At 31.7% G+C, this 8,483-nt stretch overlaps 2 long non-coding RNA genes across 3 annotated transcripts in view; both read left to right on the top strand.

Annotated features, from left to right (window-relative positions):
* The window catches only part of LOC309660860, an 850,010-nt gene that overhangs the window by 775,074 nt on the left and 66,453 nt on the right, over positions 1–8,483 (top strand). The gene's annotated exons all lie outside the window — the stretch shown is intronic.
* Positions 1–8,483, top strand: part of LOC309660828 — a 143,960-nt gene that overhangs the window by 110,622 nt on the left and 24,855 nt on the right. The gene's annotated exons all lie outside the window — the stretch shown is intronic.

The raw sequence follows: 8,483 nt of genomic DNA on the forward strand, positions 1-8,483 counted from the left end.
TGGGAGGGGCCAGAGAGCTCTCTGGGGTTTCTTTCATAAGGTAACTGATCCCATTTGTGAAGGCTCTGACACATAGCCACCTCCTAAAGGCCCCATCTCCTAATACAATGGGAGTTAGAATTTTAATATATGAACTTTGGGGGATACAAACATTCAACCCGTAACACTTGGATACTTTAAATACCTTGTGGCACCTTAAAGGTTAAGTTTCAATTGTCCTAACTTGCAAATTAATTTAGTTACCATAAAAATATAGCTTCTCACTACATTTCTCCTGTATGCTGTTTCTGCGATGGTAATAATGATAACCGCTAAATTATGAGCTGGGCATCCTTCTGAGAGCTTTGCCTGTACTGATGCATTAAATTCCAATCATAGCCCTATTAAATATCAATCCCTCTTTCAGAAATAGGGAAACTGAGATTCAGAGAAGTTAAGCAAATGCATTGGGTCATGGAGCCAATTTAAGTACAGGCAGATGGGCTGTAGAGCCAGTGCTTCTAACTACCATGCTATACTGCTTGTCAGTGATCGTGTATCACGATGTTTATGCGGTTGTGTGGTCCAATGCAAGCTTCATGATGAATTGTTTCTATTGAATTATTTTAATTTATCAAATTCAACAGGTACAATTCTGATTTTTATTTACCTAGTAACTATTTAGGAGTAGCCTAAATATTTATCTCTCATAGTAATCAAAGGTCAAATATGTTTCAATGTAGGGAGGGAATAAGTATATATTTATATATTTAGTGTCAACTCAAAGAAAAGTATTTTTGTGAAAAATAACAATATTTTGCAAGTGTTCTTCCACGTCATCTTAGTTAGGTGTTCAGAAGAAATCATTTGATTGAACAAAGAGACAATAAGATGTTAATGACAAACACGCACCATTTGTCTCCTTTCTTTATAGGCATTTACATGTTCAAAGAAAAATTTGTTAGCCAAGGAAATGGATGTCACTTTTCAAACACTTGCATTTCATTTATAGAAGCAGTCTTATACCCTCACAGTACTTGTTTTTGACCTAGAGAAAAAGCATTTTTACTTATTTGAAATTGCCTTAGCACTCAAAAGGAATACGGATTAACCCTCAAATCTAAATCTAAATCACTGTTAATTTTATAAAGATAGCTACCATAGGGAAAAATGACTGTTACAGGTGTTCATCTTCAGAACCAAATACAAATTACAGCTCTAATCTCTTTGGAGATTCGCTTTTCGTCTACCTGAAGTACTTCATTATGCAACATTATTTTGTTATAAACATCTCATTGTTCTGTCTTGTAACCAGATGTGCTGAAGATAACTCTCTCACTCAAAGTAAATTATGTGAGAATGAAAAGGAAAGAAAATCATTTCCTCTTAATAAAAGTTAGAATGTGAGCTATATGTTGGCCTGTATAAAAATAGCTAAGGGTGACTTGAGAATCTTTAAGATAAGTATATTTTCCTGAAATACCACTGTTTCTTCTTTTGAGAGAGAGAGAGATTCTAAATGAGAATGAATTCTCACTTAGAAAGTAATAGGATTTAGGAAGTACACTGGCTAATTACATGCACACTAGACAGGGTTCTATGGTCCTGAAGGAAGTATTTTGTTTACTTTATGAAGGTTTATTAAACCATGTTTACGAGGTAGTGCACAAACATTTGAGAAAATAATATTACTGTTTAATATTGATGAAAAAAATTAATCAATAGTCGATTGATCAAAAAAAGAAATGAAAAATTTCATTTGAGCCAAGCTGAGGGTTAAAACCCAGGAGACAGTCTTCCAGAACGCTCCGAGGACTGTTCTGCCCATTAGAGATCAAAGCACAGTTGTATAAGTTTTTGAGACAAAAGGTTATATAGCAAATGATGTATTGATAGTTTACACAATCCAGATCTGCACTTACAAAGCAAGTAGGGGTGATCGGTCATTGCGACCTCTTACAAGAGTAAGAAGGAATGTTATCTCCTAAGGAGGTCTGGTTGATGCAGATGCATAAAACACACTAAAGGGAAGGGAGGAGGCCCAGATGGGCAAAGAAAAGTTTTATGTTTAAATTTTTCTTGTCTTGCCATAAAATATGAATTTTATTTCATCAATTTGATAGGATGGGAGAATGCAGTAACCACACATAATTAGAAATCATTCCAATAAACCTGTTTTTCAAAATTGGATTTTTTTTTGTTTGCTTTAAAAATATATATAAAAATGTTACTATTGTATGAAAGTATCTGCTTTTATTACCCAGTTGTAACCACAGCTGTACCAGGAGCTAGGATTTAAGTCTGGTGCCTGGAACTTATTGAGGAGGAGGCTTATCAAGGAATATGGTTACATGCCCAGAGACAGGGAACCAGGCAAGATCACTGGCTCAGAACATTGCTCATATGGATGGATCATCAAATTCTCCTACTTGAAGCTAAATTACAATTATGAAAATGAGATAGAATTTGGGGTAAGATGCATTAAGGCTTAATGGAAGAGGTATAGTAGCAACAGAGGTAGAAACAAAATAAATGTTCTGAGACTGAACCAAATTTAGCTCCTAGTGTCTCTTATCCGAAAGATGTTTGCAGCAAATTACAGAGTTTTTTAATTTGGGGCAGCTTGAATGCACCATACTCAGACCCATTGGTGAGGGAGTCCTTTCAGGTATGAATATAAGAAACTATTAAAGCAAGATATGATCTTTTCATTACTGACTTAATTCGTTGTTTTGTGATCTTAGGAGACTCCAAGTCCTTTGGGCCTCAGGATCCTCTTCATCTAAATCTTTCTCCAGGGTCCTGTACCCTCCAGACTGAGAGGAGGAGACCTAAAAAGTAACAAGATAGATATAAGTATATCTTAATGTAAGACACAATTTGCAATTGTAAGATGAATCTAGGAGCTACTTCTCATAGCCAGTCTCTGAAGACTTGAAGTTCCTTCCTAGTAAGCTATATTTTTCAAATACTTAAGTTTTCCCATATAGCACACCTAAAGAGTATAGAGTAATGTACAATGTGGATTATCACTGAGTGAATTTTGGATTTATATTTAAATGGGGTAGATGGCTAATATGTGGTAATCTTGTTAAAAGTTACATCTACAGTGGACAACTTTATCAAACCTTAATTAAAATAATAATTTGATTTGATTTTCAATATTTTTTAACATTTTTATGAAAATGAAAACATTTAGTAACACAAAAAAGCCTTTCCTTTTTGAAACCAAAAATTTTATTTTAGTACCATTATTGTTTGCCAGTGTCCATTCTAAATAATAATTCTTAAAAAAGTTATCACATACTGGTGAGAATTGAAGACATTATTACACAGAGAAAATAGAATTTAATTAATTAAAATCTCCCTCATATATGAAATCTCAATTTAACCGTAATTAGAATACATCATACAAGTTGGAATACGTAGGTATAACACAAACATATATTTATATCATTTGGTTTGAAAAATTAACCATGTTGTACAAGAAATATATATTTTATTCATTGTAGAATGTGAAACTAAGCAATAAAAGAAAAAAAGTAAAATAAGAATCATCAGTAATTTTATAACACAGAAATAACCAGAAGTAAGTATTGTATTCATTTCAAAATGATATCCAGTTAGTTATATGTTTTGTTAATGTAAGCCTAGATCAACAAACTTACTTTCATTTGCTCTATTAGAATAGATTTCTACATTCTGAAATGGAGTTTGTTTTAGTGAGAGGCAAAGAGCAGGAAGGATAATAAAAATAATAATTAAATACAGGGCTAAGATTCTGAAAGCATAATTAAATGAGCCCATCCCCATTATTTCTAATCCTATATGGTCAGTTATGGCTTACCCAAGGAAAAACAAGCTAGTGTCCTAATTGTTTCACCAAAATGTCAAGTAAGTTTTGTTTGTCATATAATTTCCTCTAACGCACTTAGAAGAATTTATATCAAACTTTGGACTAAATACATTGAAGCACTTTGTTTCATTTGGGCTTTCAAGTCTTTTAAAAACTATGTATTTTTTAATATAGCATATTTTTCCATGTAAACAGTTTGCCTTCTTAACTAATTCTACTTTAATTTTAAAAATACATACTTAACATATTCATACAAGATGGAGAGGAAACCTTGTTTTAATTGCTCTAGAATTTTAGGACTATTTATATACTAGCAAAGTAAGGACAATATTATACAATTATCAAATATGCAGTGGTGTGTAGAGAAAAAAGTAATTATTAAGTAACCAAAAGTAGTTTAAAATGTACCGTATATTAATCTGTGATTAAATGGATAATTATTCCAGTTCTCCAATTAAGAAAGTAGTTACTCGTATGTAATGCAATTATAAATAGCTAAAAATGACTTGATTACACCAATTGAAAAAACAAGTAAACTAAATACCTTGTATTTAAGATATAAGGTATTATACCTGTTATATATTAGCTTTGTATCTTGATTGTTACATCTTACCAGTCAACTTTTGCTATACATAAAATAGGCAACGGTGTGTCTATATATTCAGTTTATTTAAAAAAAAATTATAATTCACTTCACCATCTGTTTTACAGTTGGAGAGTAGTGAGGGCAAAATAAGGTCAATCAATTGGTGGAAAACAAGTTTGTAAAACTCTAAGCCTAGTCAGAGTGTACAGCCATAGACAAGTTTAGATAATAATGTTACTAACAAGTTTTTAAATAACTTGTGCTTAAGTTTATTAATAAGAATCGAATTCATTCCTAAATCATACAAGTATCACTTCATAAGAACTTGAGCATAGGTTTCAGGAAGGAACATGATTCTTTTAGATTCCCAGATTCACTTTTCAATAATTGAGAAGAGTCAAATGCTTAGCAGTCACTAAGAATGATGGCTAACATTTACAAACAGATTTTTACATGATGGACTTTTCTAAGTTTTTTCACATGCATCAATTCATTTAGTCCTCAAATAAAACTTTGAGTTTGGTGCTATTATTACACTTATTTTAGAGTAATGAAGTTAAGCTACAGAGAAAGTTACTTCCTCAAAGATGGAAAGTGAAGATATGGAATTCACAGTGACACTTTTGTGCGACACCTCCCTGAGGGAATACCTAACAGGCTTCAGGTGGTGATGGGGTGCATCTACAAGGTGGAACTGCAAAACCCTGCAAAAAGCATGATAGAAAAGAGGGAGACAAACTTATTGTCAAGTCAGAGCCAGATCTGTTTCTTTACACAGCTTAATGACCATTCACTCTTCTGAAGGTAAGCCTATACCATACTTATACATTACCAGGCTAACACCTGATTAACAGTTATAGTTAGCTCATTAACTGTCAAAAGAAACAAAATACATTAACAATTACATTTACAAGAAATGCTTAACATAGCAAAATTTGCACAGAATAATGGCTCTAATTTATTGAGCATTTATTTTATGCCAAGTGCTACCCATTACTTAATTTAATATCCATAATACCCCTGTGATATAAGAATTATTATTCCTAATATTATTCCTAATTCCCTAATATGTAAATAGAGGTTTAGAGATGTTTAATGACTTGTTCAATTTTCAAAGTAAGAAAATGATATAAATACGATTTTCTGAATCTAACTCCAGACTCTCTTATTCCTACAGTAAACTGCATTGCAAAAATGCTTCATTGCTACCTGATAATTGTTTATGCTACCTGTACCATGTTTATGCATTTCTGTAATACTGTATATAAATGCCCATTTTATCTTCCAGATTCACAGTATAACTACTCAGTCCCCCCATTTCAATCTAAAGTATGTCAGTTATCTTCTCTATGTCCCCAAACATCTTGTTTCTGACCAAAAAGATACCATAGTATCTATGTCATTAAAATATAAAAAAGACAACCAAAATATTGAACTTACAATAATTTTTTTCTTCTGTATGAAACCAAAAATCTAGAGATTAGAAGTTAAAACATCTAGATACTTGAATTTTCTCATGCAGATAATCTGTGGCATGTGAAAATGGCCCTAATTTATATATAGCTCAGATAGTCATAGAGTACTTAGTAGTATAATAGTAGTATTTATACTGGTATTTTATTCCATTTTCATTGCCTTCCTTTGGTGTTCAATGGTAGCATCAATTATACTTTCTTTCTCTTCTTTGAAATTTCAAAATGCTTTATGTGGATTTTGTAAGCATTTATCTGTACAACATATGGTTAAAGCAGCAACAGAAAACCTAAATTTTTCAGTATCCACTTGTACTGCATTCAAACCTATACTTAACATTTTAAGAATTCTGAAGCAATGATACTATTTTCAGGAATGTCAGTGAATCACCCCTGAAATGCCTCCCCTTTCTCTTCCTAAAACTATAATAAAATGCTAGTGTATAATGTTTAGTGAATGAAGTTAAATGATGAGCTATATCTGTTACAGTAAAAAACACTTTCAGAAATAAATTAAATGATATTTTGACTTGTTACACTAATGGAGAAAAGCATATGTCTCCTTGATCATACATCTTTCTCAAAGTGCATTTGAAGGTCTCTTTGCCACTGGCATCAACCAGCTGAAACATTAAGCTCATTTGCCTCCTTTAGTGGAAAGATCCAGTTTGACTGAAGTCAATAGAGGTAAAAAGAGCATATTTTAGAGGCTCTAATGCAATAGTTAATAGCTCTGCTAGAGTAGCATGCTTTATGTCCCCAGTGCATGCTTCCTGTTTCACTCACTTTAATAATTCAACATTTTAGGTAGAGTTCTTTCCATCCAACTTCCATGTTGTTTTAGAGTTAATTACGGTTCATAATCATAGTATTTTATCACTGAGGAAGAAGAAAGAAACCATTCTCTGAAGTCATGTATTTTCTCTGCTGATATCAAGATTATTCCCTTATGGATATTTTGTGTACTTTGTCCATTTTGGTTACAGCTATCTTCAGAGATATGATTTCTATCATTTTCTCTGAAAGCTCATTTGCCCTATTGTTAAATTCATGGATTTTGTGATTGTTTTGCTTTTAAACACAAAATGTACATTCCATTTTCTTAATTGTATCTAAATTTCACTAGATAAGAGGCCTTATAATGGCCTAAGTAATTTATCTCCACTTTCTAACTACATTCTCTACATAAGATAGTGATACAAAATGATCAAAGCATAATTTTATCTATACTACATAATGATAAATTGATTTTTCACCTATTTCTTTGTGAAGAATGGAACTATATCTTAAGGTATTTGTCTTCCAAAGTACCATATAGTTAAGTAAACTCTGAGAGAAAAATAAATGAAATGTTTTCTTGAATAATTATAGTCTTCTAAAATTTCAACTTTAATAGTTGGTAATATATTCACTTGCTATAAAATTCAGAAGGTACCAGAAATTACACAATTAAAGGAACCCCCCCCCACTTTTTCCCCAAGCAGCTCATCATCCCAACCAGATACCCCATCAGTCTTCCAAAGATATTCTTTCTTACTTATTATCTAAACAAGTAAAACAAATTCATATATAAACATACTAAATTACTATATATAGTGAGAAATTATGGAACACAAGTGGCAGCATAAAATAAAAATTATTGCAACTTGATTATTCCACTTAATATATCATATTGATCTTTTCCTGATATTAATAATAGGTCTGTCTCATTCTGACTACCAAACTTGTAGCAATAGAAGTAGTCACATTCTGAACTTATTTGAAAGAACTAACAGGATTTTCTGGGTGTCAAGTATGACTCCAAGTTTTTTGGTCTGAAAAACTGAAAGGATGGAGTTGCCTTAACATACATGGAGAAGATTGTATATAAACCAAGATTGTTGTGAAATGATCAGGAGCCTGGGTTTTAACATGTTAACTTTGAAATACATATTATGCATCTATATATATATATGATCATATATTTTGTATATATATATGTATCTATATGGAACTTTACAACTATTTCTACTTTAATAAGAGTTTTCATCCATAATGGATGTCAAATTATATCAAAATTGGTTCTAAAACTATAGAAAAACTCATATGAATTCTTGGTCATTTTAAGTAGTTCCAGATAACCAGAAATCTGGTTATCAGTTCCATATAATCAGCATCCTGATTGTCTAGTAATTAAATAGGATGTTTTAAAGTTATCTTTTTTTCTAAAATTTCCATACTGGAGATTGATATGCATATAGCAAAAAGTTACTGTAAATATTCAAGAAAATCTGTAAATCTGTAAATGTTCAAGAAGGCTACCATGTTATACAATTCCAGAAGTATCATTCCCATTCTGTTCTCTATAAATGGTGCCCCCTGGAGTAGAAATTAGTTCCAGATTTTATATTTTTCTTTTTATTTCTCTAAATCTACATGAGAGTTCAAAAGCAGCTCAGATGTAAGTACTGATAAACAATGACTTCATAATTAAAAAGTAACCTATTGCCTAATGCATGCCTTCCCAAACTATCTTTTGCCTGTTAGACATAAAATTCTAAGCAGACACATTCTTTTTGATAACTTCTGATAGAATTGCTTGGGTCACTTT

The sequence above is a fragment of the Balaenoptera physalus genome, assembly GCF_965194825.1.
Source record: "Balaenoptera physalus genome assembly, chromosome: 5".
NCBI lineage: Eukaryota > Metazoa > Chordata > Mammalia > Artiodactyla > Balaenopteridae > Balaenoptera > Balaenoptera physalus.